Source organism: Tamandua tetradactyla, chromosome 20 (genome assembly GCF_023851605.1).
Source record: "Tamandua tetradactyla isolate mTamTet1 chromosome 20, mTamTet1.pri, whole genome shotgun sequence".
Lineage (NCBI taxonomy): Eukaryota > Metazoa > Chordata > Mammalia > Pilosa > Myrmecophagidae > Tamandua > Tamandua tetradactyla.
In genome coordinates this window covers 12,482,760-12,503,342 of record NC_135346.1, presented here as the reverse complement: position 1 = coordinate 12,503,342, position 20,583 = coordinate 12,482,760, and the positions used below count along the sequence as shown (strand labels likewise).

Genomic DNA, 20,583 nt, shown 5'->3' with positions numbered 1-20,583 from the left:
CAGGGTTCCAAGAGGATCTTGAGTCCAAATGGAGACCCTTCTTGGGGTCTTAGCCAGAAAGTAAAGCTGCCACTGTTACTTTAGTTATATACTTGGTTTTGAGTTATTTTGGGTCTGGATTGAGTATGTGTGTAAGGGTGGAAAAGGGAAGTCACCCCCTATTTCTTGCAAAAGTCCTTTCCAGAGAACTCCGCAGATCACCAGGGAACCTCTCCTGTAAGGTGTAGTGGCTTAAAGCACCACCTCTGCTCCCCACTCCTCTGTCTGTGAGGGGATGGCAGCCTGGCCCAGCATCAGAGGTGACAGACACCAACATGACATACCAGGCTTCAGCCCCAGCGAGAGCCCTGGGCCTCTGAAGCACAGCGTGTGTTTCTTCTAGGGTTTATTTTAAACTCCCTTCCATTGCAGGCCATCTGACAACACTCTCTCCCGCTCTGGCTGAGCATCCTCTGTGCTTTGGGAGGCTGGGTGGTGGGTAGTAGTCAGCTCTGTAGGCTTGGGGGAAACGGCTGCTGTCCTCCTCCTCCCCTGACCAAACCCTGCTAATTCTTGCCCTCTGCGCCTTGTATTCCCGCTTTCTCCTCCAGGATATTTGTTGTAATAAAGCCAGAGTTGGTTTGTACTGCTGGAGCCGAGCCTCTCATTATACAGGCTGCCTTGTCTGCACTGCTTCCTAAGGCATCTCCAGACCCCCTTTGTGTCAGGGTCACCCTCAGGTCAGAGGGCTCAGTGCCTGAGATCTGTTTCCCGCCCTGTGGCCGAGGGAAGTCACTTATCCTCTGCACATTAGACATGAAGAAAAGCCATCACAGTGTGACGTTCAGAGTCATCTCAAGGACAGAGATGGTGTGTGAGGGTTTCATGTATGGAGGGACGCTCAGAACATGGCAGTTACAGCTGAGATTGTGTCCATAATCTCAGGACCCCACTACCCACCCACTGAGAACCTGCCCCCGAACCCCATGTCACCCTCAGCTGCAGCACTCACCACCCCGGCCCTACGGTGCTCGGCAGGGCAGCTCTTGGGGTGGGAGGGAGCTGTCCCTGTGGAATGCTGAGTAACTTGGAGACTGGGTCCCCATGCATCCTAGCACCCAGGAGAGCCTGGTGCATGAAAGGATGCTCAGATATTTGTCAAGTGAGTAAAGAAGTTAGAGACCTTTTATTGTTCATTTTGGCCTTATGTACGGATTTGGGTACAATGTCTTGAGTTTCAGAGTCCTTATAGAAGAAGTTCCAACCTGGGGGAGGGCCCCTGGCTCAGTTGCTTCCTAGAGTGTCTTCTGGGGCCTGCATGGCCCCAGCGATACTGGCGACGCTGGGGCAGGCACTCCAGACCCACATCAAAAATGTGAAGTCCCAGAGGGTGAGGTGTGCACTTAAACACGTGCAGGCTGCTCTGTCTGCACCTAGAATCCTCAGGATCAGCAGAAGGTGCCTGTGGCTGCAGCGAGGGTGATTCCAGCTGCCCCTGCAAAGAGGGAGAGCCAACTGAAGGACAACAACTTCTCTTTATAAATGTCATTAAATAGGTATAAGACTCATGATGGGTTTCCTTGATGCTAGCTTTAAAACAATTAGATTAAAAGCTTGTTTGAACTGCTCCATCATTAAAACTTGCTCCCTAAATAAAGAAAAAGAACTCTTTTCCTATTTATTTCCCTTCTAAAATTTGCATTTAAAATGTGCTAGAAAACTTACATTATAGAAAAGACCTCGGGTTTCTATGGTTCTGCTGATGCCACATTTTAAGCGTCCGTTCCAGTGAAATAGACTTTCATGTGGAAACGCTGGGAGGTGTCAGAAAGATGGAGCCTACCAGGCAGATGCTCTAATTGGAGTGTTTCTAAAGTATGCCCCGCTGTTCTTCCTCCTCCTTCTCCACTCTTTTCTGTTTGGTTGTTTTTACTTTAGCATCTGACCATGAAGAATGGGATTCTCTGCCTCATGCTTGGAGCGTCCATGCCCTGGCAGGATGGTTTAGGATTATGTCTCTGTGTTCCAAAGCAGAGCTGCACAGCCCAGTCCTATTTGACCTTCTCAGGCCACCATGCACCGAGCTAATGTGGGTCTCTAAGTCCTGGGCTGTCTGGACCCAACTGCGATAGCTGGTTGTCTTAATTCTTAGTGATCAGCAGGCATCCCTTGAGCTGTGTGCTTGGTTCTGTCATAGGTCAAGGTGGTTGAAGAGGAATGGGCTTCGTGATTCCATCCTTGGGGCTTGAGGACCAAGGGGACAATGGAACGGGGAATGGAGCATTGGTGTTGCAGAATGGATTCAGAGTTAGCAGAAGAAATTGGCTTGTGTTATTGATCTTTTCTAGCCTATATATATAGTGAGTAAATTAAGTTCTCAACTTTAGTCTAAAGAGAATTAGGTATATTTATTGAGAAATAAATATAGGGGACAGTAGCATCTGCTTCACCCATTCCCCTGCTCCTGTCCAGACATTTCCCTCCCCAGGGAGATTGTGGCTTATGACAGCTTTATTGTCGCAATTTGTCCTGGACCATGCCTCAGCTGCTCTCGAGCTCCCAGCCAAACTCCTTTGCAGGAGTTGGTTGGGGGCTGGAAGAAGTGGGGTCTCAGAGTGTCATCCACACAGGATGGGCACATGCCGACTGCAGCAGCCCCCCTCCTGTCCAGAGCCCATTCCCTTCCCCTTCCAGAACTTGTCTGTTAGAGCAGGGCCTGTGCTACTCCAGGCCTCTCCCCTAAGGTGTTCTAATCAACCTGGCTATGTCCTTCCTGTTGGCTCAGGGACTCCTATGTCCCACTCCAAGGACTTGGGCTGGTGGTGGGAGGGGGTGGCTGCTTATTGCTGCTGCAGTTCTCTTGTCTTGTTTAGGGTACTGTGATGTAAGACATCACCACCCTAGTGTCTCAAACTGTCATACTGAAGGTCCCATCTCCTGCTTTAGCATCCCACCTGGAATCAGGTAGGCTCAAGTTGGTTGCAACTGGTTGTTTGGTAATTATTGGGGCTGCAAACACTTCTATGGCCATGCTGACTCCAGCAAATGATGTGATTCCTTATAATTCTGGAATTAAATTCCATTAAGAATTTAAACCATAACTTATTCAAAATGACTGTTCTTGCAAGACAAGGTGGTCATGAGTTGCATTCTACAGGAAATTTCTTTACATGGACTGATATCTCACCATAAGAGATAAGAAATGAAAAAAAATACTCATGCAGAGCTTTAAGAAACTACCTACACAATAGCACACAGTACACAATTAATACAACACAAAGCATCCAGCTAGCTGTGTGGGACACACCTTGAATGATGTGAGAGTTTACAGCAGAGAAGTGTTGGTTGAAGGCAGGGTTCTGAAGGAGCTCTGGGAAGTGACGGGCCCTGGAGAGAATGGCCAGGATCTGGGTGGGTAGAGTATTTAAGGACTTAAGAAGGAGCAGCTCTCTGTGTGTAGGTGCAGGTGAAATAGGACCCCCAGCAGATGAGAGGGGAAAAGAGAAGAGATTGGCTAAGGTGAATATCTGGGTCTGTTGGCAAGGTACTTTCACCAGGGACCCTTTGTTGGCTAGGAAGAGAATCACCTTCTAAGATACTTATGTAGAAAAAGGGGTTATTATGAGGCCCTGGACATCTCCCAGAGCCGGTCATAGGATGCTCTGGCAGGCTCAAGGAATGAGGCCGTCCAGTGGCCTGTCCCATCTCCATTCTCCTGAGCCACACCGTCTCCCACCTCTGTTTATTTTCCTCCACCTGTTATCCTCTCTACAGATTGGCCTTTCCAATCTTTGAGTCTTACTCCTCTTCTCCCAGTGTGCTGCACCAGCCATCAGTGGGCTCAGCCTGTTGCCACGTGAACTTACACCTCCAGAGCCCTTAACTATCTCACTAGAGGTTCACATCCTCAGTGGTGAGAACCTGGTTAGCTCAGCGTGGGAAGCATCTGTCCTGGTCCAGTCTTTGATGATTAGGGGACAAGGTGTATGTGAGGTGGCCAACTCTCGCGCTCTGGGGAGACGGCATGGGTTCGGGGCTGGGTGGCTCTAGTGAAGGAGTGGGAGAGGAGACTATTGTGCAGTGGCATTCAGAGCAGTGGAAGGTGACTTTTTATAAGTGTAAGCCATTTTATGGAGATGGGAGTTCTGACCTTCAGAGCTGGAGTCGGTGCTGGCTCTGGCAGGAGGGCTGGCTTACGTGGTATTAAGTCCTCGGCGTTTTGCTTTGCTGGTTTCCTTCCTCTACAGTAGTACCCTCACCACATCCTATGAGGCAGCTCAGAAACCCAACCTACCCATCTTTTGGGTGTCTCAATGGACAGGTCATAAAATAGACCCAACCTCCCTAGGCTGACTCCCAACTCACCAACCCACCACCCAGGTCCTCCCCTCCCTGCTGTTGCCTGTGCATCTCACCCCCGGGGACTGGGTCCACTCCTCCCGCCTAATTGTCTAAGGGGAGCAGGCTTTGGGGCTTGGATGAGCCTCGTGGTTGCAGAGTCACAACTCCTGTGGCTACAGGGACTTCCTTAGTGCAGCTGCTTTGAGGTTTAACCATAATTGTTTCTGGAAAGTAAGAAGGAGAGTAAGCGGAGGGAACTCTGACCTGATGTCTCTTCTTCGAGGCACCCCACCCCCACCCCACTGTGGAAACCACTGAGCAACATTGCGGTTGACTGGCTGTGGAATAATTAGGTCTGTCATCTTAGAAGATGGCACAATAGTTGCTCCCACAGTTCTAAGGCTCAGCTTTACTGCCTCAGGTGCGAAGTCTTAGTGCCTTAGGACCTGGGTGTTTGCTGTGGTATCTGTGTTTGTGCCGCCAGGGGTTACGGAGGTGTAGGGTGGTCTAGTTTGCTAGCTACCGGAGTGCAATATACCGGAAACGGAATGGCTTTTAACAAGGGGACTTAAATGAGTTGCTAGTTTACAGTTCTAAGGCTGAGAAAATGTACCAGTTAAAACAGGTCTATGGAAATGTCCAATTTAAGGCATCCGGGGAAAGATACCTTGGTTCAAGAAGGCCGACAACGTTCAGTGTTTCTCTCTCAGCTGAAGGGCACATGGCGAACATGGCAGCGTCTGCTGGCTTTCTTGTGGCTCTACCAAAAAGGGACTCTCTCCAAAATGTTTCCTCTTTTAAAGGATTCCAGCAAGCAACTCCACCTTCAGTGGGTAGAAATACACCTGCATGGAAATCATCTAATCAAAAGTTACCACCCATAATTGGGTGGGTCACATCTTCATGGAAACAATCAAAATGCTCCCACCCAGCAATAGTGAATGAGGATCAAAGGGCATGGCTTTTCTGGGGTCCACCACAGATTCAACCGGCACATAGGGAACCACGGCCACCTCGGTGGGGGGGATGACAGGGGAAGTAGCTTCTGGAGCTGGGCGTCTGAGTGGCACTTCTTATCCTTCACTTACAGGAATGAGGAGATTCCTGATGGGCACATTTCCTTGAATTTCACAGCTATCACTGATAGCATTAATAAAAATAGCTGCCATTTGGCCAAAGCTGTAAGTGGAGTGTATCATTGACTTCTCAAAAAGCTATGAGGTAGTATCATCTTACTTATTTTACAAATGAAACTGAGACTTCAGGCTGGTGAGTGTGCTGTTTGAGGTCTCCCACGTGGTAGGGGTGGGGCCAAGGTCCCTCCAGCATTCTGACTGCCCAGTGTGTGCTCTTAACCACGAGGCTGTGTTTTTACCCCTAGTACATATCTTTGGGACAGTGAGTCTAGGAAAAGGACATTTGATGACCTTGAGCTTTGAGAGGTCAAAACATATCACATCAGATGTGGCCTGCCTGCAAAGGCCTCTGCCCATCCCGGTGGGCAGCACAGCTGGAGGAGCCTCCTGGGCTGTGGGCAGCTTCTTGACCTTTCCTGCTGGGTAGAGCCGGGTTGCCCCCATTCACTGCCCCCACCCCTGCCCCCCCCACACAGCCTTTCTCTTACCTTCTCCCACTGAGCAAAAAGGGCTACAGGGCAGCCGTAGAAACTGGGAGGGTTAACCTGTCTTTGGCTATTTCCACTCAGTTCTTCAGGGGGGTCCAGTGGGGACTTTGCAGCCACTGCCCCGGAGGCCCCTGAGCCTCTCCCCCCATGGAGGGCAGGGTTTGGCTGGGACCACCGCTGTGCCTACATGCACGGGGAGCTGGCATCTGCGCTCGAGGCGGACCCTCAGCGGGGTAGCGTGTGCTGATCTCTATTTCTGCTTTTAAGAACTGGCCTTGGGAAGTTCCTAAGGGACGACAAGGGCTATCTCTCTCTCAGAAACCAGGCTCTGGGATCTCGACATTAGGCAGAGGCAAGATTCCTACGTCAGCCACCAAGGAAATACTTTAGGAGGCCAGGGCGTGAGCTGGGAAAATGCTGGCATCTGCCCCGGCTGTGGTGCTGAGTTCAGTGCTGAGCTGAGACCTGAGGTGAGCCTCATGGAGGTGACGTGGTGGACGGAGCCCTCTCCTCTCCAGAGGGCGCCTGCATGGCCGCCCACCCTCCAGGCACACTGAGCGCTAAGCGTGGCCAAGCCGAGGGAGAAGGGCAGTGGCTCCTGCAGAGGTTCGTGCTGGAGAGAGTGAGCATCCGGGAGGTGCAGCCCCTGCCTGGTGGGCTGGTGGGGGCTCAGAGCTGCCCAAGGGCAGCACAGGAATGCCTGGGACACATACAGGGTCTAGGGTGCCGGAAGTGCCCCTCTGCCCCCAGGACATCCCATCATTTAAATGTGTTGAAGCAAATGAACCAATGGGCAGCCATCAGGGGTGAAAGAAGTCATGGATGACGGCCTGGGGCTGATGTAAGAAGAGCCCCATGGCTCTGTCTTGGTGTTGATGATATTCCCCAGGCTGTGTGTACCTGCTGATGGTGCCCCCCACCGCCATCCCCCAGCTCTCCTGGTCATTGCCAACTGGACACAGCAGAACTGGTGGCCCCTGCCCCACCCCAGAGCCCCAGAAACACTGACTGGGCCTCTCTCTCAGGTCTGATGCTGTGATAAATGTGGAGACAAAATGATGCCCAAAATGCTGTCTGGGGTGTTTTAGTTAAGCTGCCAGAATGCAATATACCAGAAATTGAGTGGTTTTTAAAAAGGGAATTTATTAAGTTGCAAGTTTATAGTTCTACACCTACAAAAATGTCCAAAGTAAGGCATCCAGGACGAGATACCTTAATTCAAGGAAGGCTGATGTGTCTGGAACACCTCTGTCGGCTGGGAAGGTACACTGGTCCCATGCTGGTCCCTTGCTCCTGGGCTCCGTTGCTTTCAGCCTCTGTTCCTGTGGGGGTTTCTCACTTTGCTTCTCTGGGGCTGGCTTTCCTCTCTTGGCTTCCCTTGATTCTCTCCAGGCGCTGGCTTGGTTAACATCTCCTGGTGACATCTGCTGGGCTCCAAGCATCCCCAAACACCTGTGTCTCTGCTCTCCACATGTCCACATCCATATCAGTTCCGCTTGCTCCAAAATGCTTCCTCTTTTAAAGGACTCTAGTAAACGGATCAAGACCCACCTTGAATGGGCGGATTCACATCTCCATCTAATCAAAGTTCACACGCATAACCGGGCACTCCACCTGTCCGTGAAGATAATCTAATCCAGTGTTTCTGCACTGCAGTGTTGCCCCAGGATTAAAAGAAGTGGCTGTCACCACAAGATTGGATCAGGATTAAAACATGGCTTTTCTGGGGTACATAATACTTTCAAATTGGCACAGGGGGTGAAATTGGCAAGCTAACAGCAGCCACCAAACAGTGAGTGTTCTTTGCATGCTTCCTCTTTCAGTTCTTAGAGCAATCTCTTGGGCGCTAACTTGAATCTCACTTTACAGGTAAGGAAACTGAAGCTCGCGGAGGTTACTGCCTTGCAGGCAGTGACCAGGTATGTTGGGCCCAACCTGATGAGCCCTTCTGTGGCTGCACGCAGCCAGCTCCAGGGCTCAGGGCTGGTCACCCCTTCACCAGGGAGGCTTCTCACTCCTGGTGCTTGCTCCTGCCCTCCCCACCCCACCTCAGGTGCCCCCGGAGGCTGCTGAGATCCAGGTGCTAAGTGGGCATTGCTCTTTGTACAGGGGGCACTGGGCTGCCTGAGCAGCATCTGGCTTCATTAAAACTTGCTGGGAAAGAGAGACAGGACCCCTCCAGTGTGCCAGCACCTCCCGTGCCTTCTGTGAGAGCTGCATAGCATCTGCTGGAACTGCTGGAGCTTGCTGGAACCTGTGGCACTGCTGTGAGTAGTCAGGTCAAGCAGGGTGAGAAATTGGCTCTATGGCAGAGGGCCTGTGGGGTATGTGCTTAGTTCAGGGGTTCCTAAACTCATGTACACATTAGAATCACCTGGGGAGTGTCATAAAACTATTGACACCTGTGTCATTCCCCCTTCCCCAGCTGTGGTTTTAACTGGTCTGGGGGACGGCTTGTACGCTGGGATATTTCCAAGATGCCCATCTGGACCCACTGGGGCAGCCTATGGCCGAAACACCCCAGATTCTCGGGGCACCCCAGCAGCCGAGCCGGGAGTGGGGTGCCGAGGCTGGGGTGGCTCCTGGCCTGGCAGAGGGGCCGTTGACCACCGTTGACACACTCCCCCCAACAATTCTCCAACCGCCTTTCAACACTACCCTTTCCCCGCCCCAGATGAGCAGACGAGCCGTGGAGCTGCGCACCTGCGCGGCACGGAGAGGACGAGGTAAGGCTGGGGGTTTTGCCTGGGACCCTAAGCTGGGCCGGGCGCTAGGTGAATATGAAGCCAGCTATGCCGATTATTGGATATTTTTCTTCCTTTTGACTCTGTTATAAAAGAAAATTGAGGAAGAGCTTATTGTGCCTTACAGGCTTTTTAATTATATATAACTCATTTAATTTAAACAACTTTAAGTTCCATTTTTAATATAAGTTTTATAGTGCTACAATGAAAGTGCCGCTAATCAAAGTGTGTTTGGAGATTCAGCTCCCTGCACAAAGGTGGGTTTCGACGGGAGCCCAGCGGGTATTTATTAAGACAACGGTCAGAAAGTTCCAGGTCCCATGTGTGAGGCCTGTGTGGGAGCGCCTGCGATGCGTGGGAGTTGGACGGTCCTGGGGGCTGTGGAAATTGAACAAAGGCGCCCAGGGACTGGGCCCAGCACCCAGTCACCGCCCAGCGAGGGGCCCTGTGGTGCTGCTGTAATTTCTGGGTCCTGCCCCCCACTGCCTCTACTAGTTGTCATTGCTGCTGCCACCACTGCAGAGGAGAGGAGCTGACAATGGACAGGGAGCCTTGCTGGTGGGCAGGAGGGACTAAACATCCCTGGAGGTCATGAGCAGAGGGACAGCTCTCTGCTCAAATGTCAGCTCCTAGGGAGGCGCTGTCCCCCTTCCCTGCTTTGCCTTTCTCCACAAGTCTGCTGACCACAGATGCTCTGTAGATGCCACTGGCTTGTCCATCTCTTTGCAGAGAATCATAAGCTTCCTGGATCCAGAAGCTGTGTCTGTCTCATTCCTGCTGAAGACCCAGGATAGTAAATATTTATTGAATGAATGTATGAAGACATGAAGAGCTGAATCAGTGACCTGGTCAGGAGTCCCGGACGAGGCACTGGGTCTCTGGGGAAGAAATGAGGCGGGAGAAGAGCCGGCAGAAGTGCCCCTGCACAGCTGGGCCCGCGGGAGCGAGAGAGCTGCCCGGGAGGATGGGGCGGGGGGGAACCTTTTTCCTGGGCAAAATGACAGTTTCTGGATGGGATGCTTGGGCTGAGGGGTCTTCACATGTCCCTTTGCGGGGGCGGGGGCACCTGCCCTTCTCTTCGGCCTCTGTGGGTGTTTGCCGCCTTATCCCCATCAGCCGCCCCAGCCCTGGTCTGCAGCTGGCCTTGCCCGGCCTGCCCGGCCGCCTCCACCCAGGGCTCCGCCAGGCCCACCGCCCGAGCGCCGCGGCTCGGGGACGTTTGAATCTCAAGTCAGATGTCCGGAGCTGTGAGCAACTCCCCTTCTCCCGTTCCACGTGCGAGAGCAAAAATGAAAAATAGACTCAGACACGAGGACTGTGCTGGGGGGAAGCCCTTCTTCCTTTTTTTGTCTGCGAATTTTCTAGGCACAAATAATTCCAAACCTCAATGTAGCTTACAGCTGGCAAAATAAATGAAAAAGTGGCAGATGTGAATATGCTCGGCAGGTGGATGCTAAGTGACATCATCTCTCGGATGGTTCTGGAGGGGATAATACATAATTAAGGTGTGCCCTCCTGCCCCTTTTCTCCCGGGGGCCGTGGGTCCTTGCTCTCGCCTCTCCTTCCCCAAACGCCCTCTGGATGGTCTGGATTTTCTCCCGGGGCATGGGAGGGTGGGTCGGGGCCAGCCCAGGGGAGGTTCTTATTTGGCAGGACAACCGTGGATGTGAAGCTCTGCAGAATGAGGACCCTGTGTCAAGGTGCCCCTGTTTGTGTGAAAACTTACCTAACAACGGGGAGAAGATAGAGACTCAGGCTTCACTGGTGCTCGTTCTGTTCTGGGAGCCTCGGGGACAGCCTTGCTCGCCCCTGCTTCCCACCAGGACATGCTGAAATCAGCCACTCTCATCCTTGCAGTAACATTTGTTTAGGGCCTAAAATATGTCAGGCTTTGTGCTGGGGAGGGCGAAGAAGGAGATGGGGCGACTGAGAAGACAGATGCCACGCTAGCGGCCACACTCAGGTGTGACCATTGCTTTTTTTGTGGCTAAGCCGCTCGCTCCGGATCGGGCAGGGCTGGCCGAGCCCTGTATCAGCCACGGAGACGAGGACACACTAATGAAATGGCCCCTCGTGGAGCTGAGTCAGAGCCCCATGCTGCCACGCATTAGGCTGGTCCCCGCCGTGGCGATTGCTTGTTCTGAGGGAGAGACGGGGACTGCTTCCCAAATCAAGAAGTCAATTAGTTTTTAATTTGTTGAGTTGTCAGAGAGATAAAGTGCCCCTCTTTCCTTCTGCTCTTAATCTGGTTCCGTGCAGGGGATTATGTTTAACAACGTGAAGTGATCAATTAGTTATTGACATTTATGCCATCAGATGTAATTCAGTGTTTACTTGTCGCTTTGGTATGACTGACTGCAGAAGACTGCCTAAAATTCAGAACTAATTTTTTTTTCAGTTGTAAATGAATAATCTTTAACACATAGCTTTAAGCAGTATCTTGAATTTAAAATCACTAAGTCCCCATGTAATTCTTGATTCATTCTTTAACACCCAAATCATTGTAATTTCTGAATGCCAGGCAAACGTCCCCAGGTTTTCTTTTCTGCCTGGTGACTTGTAATCACCACTGACACCTTTTCTCATTAGCATCTCACCACTTTCTCCCTTGGTGACCACCCCCTGCTCCCCACCAGAAAGCCCTGTGCAGAACTGTCCGCGGGCCCCTGCCCCGCGTCTCCGACATCGTCTGGGTCACCCTGGCTGGGCTGTCTGTCCTGCCTCCTTTACCGACGGACAGCCTGGCATAGGAGGCACTGGCAGCTCCCTCGGGGCTGCAGCCGGTGGGGCAGCAGCTGGTACACCCAGGTCCTGCAGACATCTGGAGGCTTTGGGCATCTTGCTTCACTTTCTCCCGCATGAACGTGATAAATTGGTGTTCTGTGCAGGTGCATCCACGGGAATATGGCTGCAGGGTCCGTAAGGTGATTATGGAGATGGTTTTAAGCAGAGATCTGTGTGATATTTTTTCATAGTCAGCCAAACATGCTAGCTTCCTTTTGTCTTGCTAAACCTTCCTTTAATCTCTCTGACTTAGTTATTTTAGACTTCCCAGTCCTGTGTAAATCCCAGTTTTCTTGCACTGATTCATGTGTCGTTAGAAAGGAAATTAAAGGACGCAGGGCTTGGTCGCTGTATCCTCCACGTTGTATCCCAAATCCTTCACCCTTGCGGCCGTGGCTGACTGGCTCTTGCCCCTCGAGTTCTCGGTCTCCTGGGAGCCATGAGAAGGACACGAGGCCTCCCCTGGTTAGACAGCCCATGGGCAGGGCTGGCTGAAAGATGGAAGGGACCATGCATGGTGCCGAACTCCCTTAGAAATCTGAGCGCCTTAAGGTTTAGTACCATCAACTGTGCCCTGCCCCGTCCCACTTTCCTTCCAGGCCTTAGGAAACTCTGCTGGGGAGTACCCACGCCTCCACCTGGCCCAGGGGCTCCTGAGCCCAAGGAGCTCATTCTCTGTGAAGCAGGAGCTGAGCCCCCAACCCTTGACAAGGTGGGATTTCTCCAGAGCCAGCACCTCCACGCCTAGTGTTTTTCGTGCGCTCTTGCTGCAGGCTCAGTGTGGCAGGAGGAGGCAGCAGATGGTCAGACTCTCCCTCCAGAAAGCCCTGTTCTTCGCTGGATTATTCAGTTTGCTTCTCAAGCTAGCCCTGGGCCGAGGGCTGATCTCCCAATCCGCTTGTCCTGTGGTTTTGAAGACCCAGACATGATGTGCTGAGAAATCTAACAACTTGGCGGTTTTCCTTCTGCCTTCCACCCAGCCATATAAATGAGGGAACGTGTACAAAATGCTCGGTGTGTGCTCAGTAAATGGGACCCGGTAATGGAGTGCATGCTACCCACCCAAGGCGTGCTTTAGTTAGCGCTATTGTCAGTCCTAGTAAAGATTTTAATTGCAGAAAGGCGTCTTGCTGACAAAATGAAAGTGGTTAGAGTCAAGTTCTTAACATACGAATTAATCAAAAGTTGTAAGAAAGGTTGTTAAAGAAGCATTAGTTTTAAGAGCATCTCACAGGTAGGGATGTCTTAGAACTGAGACGTCAGAATTCGGGTAGTGATTAGGCTTGGCACTTAGGAAGGCTCCCAGCCCCACTGTACTAAATGGTTTGTAAATTAGACACGGGGGCTTCCTTTTGAAGCCTCTCCAGGCACTTGGGGCCGCAGGAACTCTGAAGGAGAAAACTTCCTCCAGCAGCTCTGACGCTGCTCTGCCAGGCTGGCGGTTCCCCAACCTGAGACTGGGGTGGACAGAGTGCGTGGCTGCCAGTCCCGCCTCAGCAGGACGGGCCCGGTCTGCATGTACTGACTCCTGCTTCGCCTGCGTAGACCTGGCTACTTTGAGCCCATCTCAGCTGACCACTCTGTTTTCATGCTCTTCTCAGTAGGAGGTGTTTTGAACCCCTCTTTCCTGACCCATTTCCTCACCGAATCAGTATTTTCCCAGAAATCACTGAACCCCCTGATATTTTGAGTGTCAGGCTGAGACTTAGGCTGTAACCATGGATGGCCGAGAACATGGCCAGGGTGGGGTGACTGGTCGTGCAGGGTTCCCCCGGCCCCTCCCCAAGTCTCAGTGGGACTAAGGAGCGGAATTCGAGGACCCGATTCTTACTGTTTCCGCAGCGCTCACACTATCATTTGGTCTCTGGGAATCTGTAATAGATTTTTGGATTATGAAAAATATTACTCAGCACTCACATTATATTGATTCAAAAATAAAGATTATGCAGTTCAACTGCACAGTAAAATACAGCTTTATGGAATGGTAATTTTTTACTTAAGTTCCTCTGCATTATAGTGGAAGATAATGGATTCAGGAGGGGTGCTGTGAGGAATAAAGCTGTTGTATTGTATTGGTTAAGTGACATTTAAAATGATTTGGCTGTCAAATTCGTGGAAAGGTTATGAACAGTGAATGAAAAATCTAAAATTAATTCTCTTCTCAAGAAAGTGTGATTTATACTATCATAAAATTAGATTTTTAGTTAAAGAAATTTAGTCATTAAGTAATGCCCGTGTGCTAACTCTCATTTATAACCATCTGGTTTGAAGCTTCTGCAGAAAATAATTTCTTCCTTAGGCAGTGCACGCAGGGGCCTTGGTATCATCGATGCCACGGAATTTTGTTCCGTACAGTTCTGCAACAGCTTTTGGGAGGTTGCTTTTGCCAGTACTGGAAGGACTGATTCTCAGGTCATCGAGGGAGCCCCTGAACTCATTTACTTCCCAGGCGTGATCTTAGCGTCTCGGCCCCTTAGTTATCTTCATTAATGATGATGATGAGGAGGAGGAGGGTGGCCACCCTTAGAGGAGCGCCTGGGTACGAGATACCATGCTGAGATGGGACTGGCAGAGCATTATTTCATTCAATCATCACAGCTACTTTATAGGAAGGTGCCTATTCCTGCCTTTACTTTACGGATGAGCCCTTGCTGAGTGTTTTCTCTGAGGCAGTGTAGTGCCTATAGAAATAGGATTTCAGAGACGTGAGCCAAGTCCTGATGTGAATATTCAGTGAGTCGCATCCGTTCCCTCTGCAGAGCTGTCTTCACCTGTAAACCATCCTGTGTGAACGGGGCTTGCACTCCGCTACCTCCACCCAACAGACTGCTGAAGCGTCCCATGGGGACTTTGTCCTATTTCATGTTTAAGGTTTTTATTGTATGTTAAATAATATAGAAGTGAGCACACCGTACAGTTCAATGAATTGTTGCAAAGTTGGCACAGCATGTTAATCACAACTCAGAATATTTCCAGCTCTCCAGAAGCCACCCTCCTTCAGTCCTGCCCCCAGCTCATGTAAATCCTGCTCTATCACCATTGACTGCTTTTGCTAGTTTCTGAAATTTATCGAAATAAACTCATATCAATTGTAAACCTGGGTTTCTGCCTTCTTTCACTCAGCATGTTTGCGAGAGCCGTCTGAGCTGGTGCATATTGCAGCGTTTGTTGTTTGGCATTGCCGAGGTCTCCCCTTGTCCGGATGGGCCTCGGGTTTTTTTCAACCCCCTCTGCGGTTGACGGACGTTTGGGTTGCTCCCCGTTCTTGGCTGTCACGCAGTACGCTGCTCCCCGTGTTCCCGCACTCGTGATTTGGTGCCCATGTGAGTGTCCTCCTGTTGGACATTTTCTGAAGAGTGGGACTCTTGGGTCAGGAAAACTGAATTTGCACTATTGATTTTAACATAATTTACTATAGGGCATTGGTTGAACACGTTTTGAAAGTTTAAAAAGGCAACACAGAGAATAACTACAGGACGCGGTGATTGTCTCCTGGCTGAGGGGACAAGGGGAAGAGTTTGGGGTCAGCAGAGCATAGCAGCAGGGGGGGCAGGGGCCTCACACAGCCGCGTGCACGCCAGCAAGAAGGGCTGCTGCTCGAGCTGCCGCCCCCGAGTGCTTATGGTTGCTCCTTCTCATAGAAATTTGATATTAATAGTTTTTTTTAATACATATTCTGTGATATATAGTAATATCCCACTGTGGTTTGAAGTTGTGACGTGCCTATTCAAGTATTTTGCTTATTTTTAAATTAGGTTGTCTGTATTTTTCTTATTGATTGTGGAAGTATTTTATACATTCCAAATGAGTGCTTTGTCAGATGTATTTATTGCATATATATTCCCTTAATAGCTTTCTTTTCATTGTCCTAATGGTATCTTATTTAATGAACAGAAATCTTAATTTTAATAAAGTCCAGTACATCATTATTGTCCTTTTTGGCACTGCTTTTCCATCCTATTTAAGAAATTTTCACCTACTTAAAAGTCATGAAGATGCTCTCTTATCTCTTCTAGAAACTTTGTTTTACCTTTTATGGTTAGATCTAAAATCAACTGGAAATTATTTTTATGTATATTGTAAAATAGGAGACCAAGATTTCATTTTTTTCCACATGGGCATCCAGTTGATCCCATAGCAGTTGGTGAAAAGGCCCTCCTTTCCCTGTTGAGTTGCAGTAGCACCTTTCTTATAAATCTGGAAATTGGTAATGTGTGGTTTGTTGCTTGACTTTGAATTTTGTTCCATTGGCCTGTCTGTCCTTGCTGCAATATTATACCTCTTTAATCACAGTAGCTGTTTGTTAACCCTAATAGCTAATAGCATAACCCTCCAATTTTATTCTTCAAAACTATTGTAACTTGCTCTGACTCTTTGAATTTCCAGATGCAGGTTAGAATCACTTTGCTAAGTATCATCAAAGAAAAAATAGTCTCTGCTGGAGTTTTGACAAGAATTGCATCAAATACGATCAGTGTGAGAACTGACATCTTAACAATATTGAATCTTCCAGGCTATGAACATGGTATATTCCCTCATTCATTTAGTCTTCTTTAATTTCTTACCATATTATTTTGCTGTTCTCTGGGTCAAGATCTGGCTCAGCTTTCATTAGATTTATTCCTGGATATATCATTTTATTGATGTTATTATAAATTGTTTTTAAGTTCATTTTCTAATTGTTGGTTGGTATAAATAAATACTACTGGTTTTTATATACTGATCTAAATCCAACAGCCATGCTAAATTCATTTATTAATTTTATTAGCTTGTTTGTAGAATCTCTTCGATTTTCTGTGTTCGCATCCTTGTTTTCTGCAAATAATGTGAGTTTTTATTCTTCTCTTCCAGTCTTTGTACTTGTTTGCTTCTTCTTCTTTTTCTTGCCTTATGCACAGATATTATTTTATTTTTCATTAAACAAATATGTATCTGCTCCCTTACAGCACTGGGATGCAGGACTGAAAGAGACGCTGGTGTCATTTTAACTCACATTTCAGTAGAGGGCAGCTGTCAATAAACAAGTGAGTAAGGAAACAAGCAAATTTTTAGCTTGAAAATTTATTTTAAAAACTCAGTGAAATATGCATTGATTTTATTAATATAATGAGCATACCTCAGGCGAAAATAAGTGTGTTAGTTAGATTCAGTTGTCAACTTGGCCAGGTGAGCATACCTAGTTCTGTTGCTGCGGACACAAGCCAATGGTACGTGAACCTCATCTGTTGCTAATTACATCTGCAGTCGGCTAGGAGGCGTGTCTGCTGCAATGAGTGACCTTTGACTTAATTGGCTGGTGCTTAAATGAGAGATCGCAACGTAGCACAGCTAAGCAGCTCAGCATTCCTCATCTCAGCACTCGCAGCTCAGCCCAGGCCTTTGGAGATACAGAAGGAAGTCACCCCGGGGAAAGTTGTTGGAACCCAGGGGCCTGGAGAGAAGACCAGCAGAGACCATCTTGTGCCTTCCACGTAAGAAAGAACCTCAGTGGAAAGTTAGCTGCCTTTCCTCTGGAGAACCAACAAAATAAATCCCTTTTTATTAAAAGCCAGTCTGTCTCTGGTGTGTTGCATTCCGGCAGCTAGCAAACTAGAACAATAAGCATCATGATTAACTGGGAAACACTAAAGGTTTTTCTCTTAAACTCACAAAGACAGGGATGCCCACTGTCCTCAAACAGTTCAGCTCTGGGTTAAGGGGTTCACCAAAGCGTTAAGACAAGAGAGAGCGAGTGGCATAGGAATTAGAAAGAGATAAAGTCATCATTGTTTACAGATTATATAAATATGCAAATAAAACCCCCAAAGAATTAATAGAAAAACGATTTCAAGCAATAAAAATGCCATCATTGGCTAATTATCAAATCAATATGAAAAGTCATCTGTCATCATATATACAAACAAAAAACTTTTAGAAGTAGGTTACAATACTAGGGGTCAATAAGAGGGAGGGGTAATGGCTGTGGGATGTATGGGCATTTTCTTTTTTCTTTATTTCTTTTTCTGGAGTAGTACAAATGTCCTAAAAATGATCATGATGGTTATTAGTTTGTAAGCTGCCAGAATGCAATATACCAGATATGGAATGGCTTTTGAAGAGGGAGTTTAATAAGTTAGAAACTTACAACTCTAAAGAAGTAGAAGTGTCCAAATTCAGGCCCCAATAAAAAAGAGGCTACCTTCAGTCAAGAAAGGCCAATGGGTCAGGAATGCCTCTGTCAGCTGGGAAGGCACGTGGCTGGAATCGGATGGTCCCTTGCTCCTGACCTTTGTTGATTTCAGTCTCTGGTCCTGTGGGGGTCCTCACCTTGCTTCTCCAGGGCTGGCTTTCATCTCTTGGCTTCCCTTGGCTCTGTCCAGGTTCTGGCTTGCTTAACATCTCATGGCAATGTCTGCTGGGCTCCAAGCATCTCCAAACATCTGTGTCTCTGTTCACTGAAGCAACTGTTCTCCAAGCATCTACATCTGCTCTCTCTTTTGGCTCTGGGGTTTCTGTCATTTCTCTCTTCAAAATGTTTCCTCTTTTAAAGGATTCCAGTAAACTAATCAAGACCCATATGGAATGGTTGGAGTCAGCTCCCTCTAATCAAAGATCACACCCACCATTGGGTATGTCACTACTCTATGGAGATAATCTAATCAAAAGTTTCTGCCCTACAATATTGGATTAGGATTAAAAGAAGTGGCTGCCTCTGTCTTTGCTCAGATGTGGCCTCTCCCTTTCAGCCAACACAACACGCAAAATCACCGCCCTCCCCCTGTCTACGTGGGACATGACTCCCAGGGGTCTGGACCTTCCTGGCAATGTGGGACAGAAATCCTAGAATGAGCTGGGACTCGGCATCAAGGGATTGAGAAAATCTTCTTGACTGAAAGGGGGAAGAGCAAAATGAGACAAAATGAAGTGTCAGTGGCTGAGAGATTTCAAACAGAGTCGAGAGATTATCCTGGAGGTTATTCTTAAGCATTTTATAGATATTCTGTTTTTAGTTTAAAGTGTATTAGAGAAGCTAGAGGGAAGTACCTGAAACTGTAGAGCTGTGTTCCGGTAGCCATGTTTCTCGAAGATGATTGTATAAGGATACAGCTGTCACAATGTGACTGTGTGCTTGTGGAAACCTTGTGTCTGATGCTCCTTTTATCTAGGGTATGGACAGATGAGTAAAACATGTAGATTATAAATAAATAATAGGGGGAACAAATGTTAAAACAAATTGAGTCGATTGAAATACTAGTGATCAATGAAAGGGAGTGGTAAGGGGTATAGAAAAAATTAGGGGGAACAAAGGTTAAACTATATTGAGTAGATGGAAATACTAGTCAGTGAGAGGGAGAGACAAGGGGTATGGTATGTGTGAGTTTTCTTTTTATTTCTTTTTCTGGAGCAATGTGAATGTTCTAAGAAATGATCATGGTGATGAATATACAACTGTGTGATGACATAGCAAGCCACTGATTGCGTACCATGTATGGAATGTTTGTGTGGTAAGAATATTCATGTTTGTTGTTTTGGTTTGTCAATTAAAAAAAAAAAAGGTGTGAAAAAAAATGGCTGTCCCCGCAAGATTGAATCAGGATTAAAACTTGGCTTTTCTGGGGTGCATGGTACTTTCAAACCAGCACAGTGATGAATTTGGATGGATTGTATGATGTGTGAATACATCTCAATAAAATACATAAAAATAGGGCAGGCCATGGTGGCTCAGCAGGCAGAGTTCTCGCCTGCCATGCCAGAGACCTGGGTTCGTTTCCTGGTGCCTGCCCATGTAAAAAATAAATTAATTAATAAACAAAAAATAAAAAAACAGGATATAATGCAAGAGAATATTCCATTAATGATAAAAGATATATAAAAAATCTCAAAAATACAAAGCAAAATTATCATATACTATTGAAAGAAACAAAAGTAGACTTGAACAAATGATTAAACATGTCACATTATTAGATAAGAAAATGCAACATGTCATAGGTGCCAGCTTTCCATGAGTTAATTTATAATTTTTATTCAATCTCAATAAAAAAATCCACAAAGATTATTTTGAGCTATAATCATTGATATGAATACCTCCTGTTCCACAAATACTAATTGTTTCCAGAGATGGAGGTGCCAGACCCTGGCAGGGAGCTGAGGACTGGTTGGAGGAGGAGATGAGATCTGCTTTGTGCCTGTTGTGCCTTGTGGATTCTATTTCTACCCTTATACTTATCTCTCTCCATTCCTTCTCTTCTGACCCCTGCCCAGGTGAGAGCTCTTTTCAGGAACCATCGTGCCAAAAGTTCATTTGAATAATCATGCTGTGCTGATGGGGTTTTGGCATGTTCTTTTGATCAACACTTGGTCTTTGGATTGATTAGACAGGTAGTGGTTAGAGAATGCAATTTCGATAGGAGGAACTTTTCAGTGCCTCCCCTGTGTCATCTCCAGTACTGCCTCTCCTGACCCCAAAAGGATATTAAATGAGAATACTGAAGTATGAAGATAATGCCATTTACTTTAAAAATGCTGGTACTGAATGATGTTTTTGGTTGTGGTGCAAGGGAGCAGTCCAAGTTTGGTGTTTTCTATTTTTTGGTTACTAGCATGGATTTGCAGCTTATTCTCAACAGTAGAATTTTTATCCTAAACTGGTCATTTATGATGAATTGTGGTTACTTTTATTAATTATAATAATAGTATTATAATAAAAATGTATAATATTATTTTATAATAAAAGTAACTGCAGTATATGGTTCTAGCTTTTCTTCCCGCTACTTCTCACGAGGCCTTTTCTTGCTTTCTGAGCATATCCTAGATTTTCCTGCCATTCTGTCTTTCTGCATAGCATCCCCTCCTCCCGGCATACCATCCCATCCCTATTTCTGTCCAGAAGCCTGCCCTATTCTTCAGTGCTGTTCTCAAAGGGTCTTTATAAGACCCTTTCCCTATTCCAGCTGAATGTGAATATCCTGGTATTTGTCAAGACAAAATCACCCTTTTATTTCTTTGTAGTTTGTGTTTACTGTATAGCTCTCTGCTCAACAATGAATATCTTGAATGCAGAGACTGTATATTTTATCTGTATAACTTCTGAAGCATTTTGCTTAGGGCCCTGCACATAGCAAGCATCAGTAA

At 47.5% G+C, this 20,583-nt stretch overlaps 1 protein-coding gene across 1 annotated transcript in view; it reads left to right on the top strand.

Annotated features, from left to right (window-relative positions):
• The window catches only part of FSTL4 (follistatin like 4), a 397,058-nt gene that overhangs the window by 18,457 nt on the left and 358,018 nt on the right, over window positions 1-20,583 (top strand). The gene's annotated exons all lie outside the window — the stretch shown is intronic.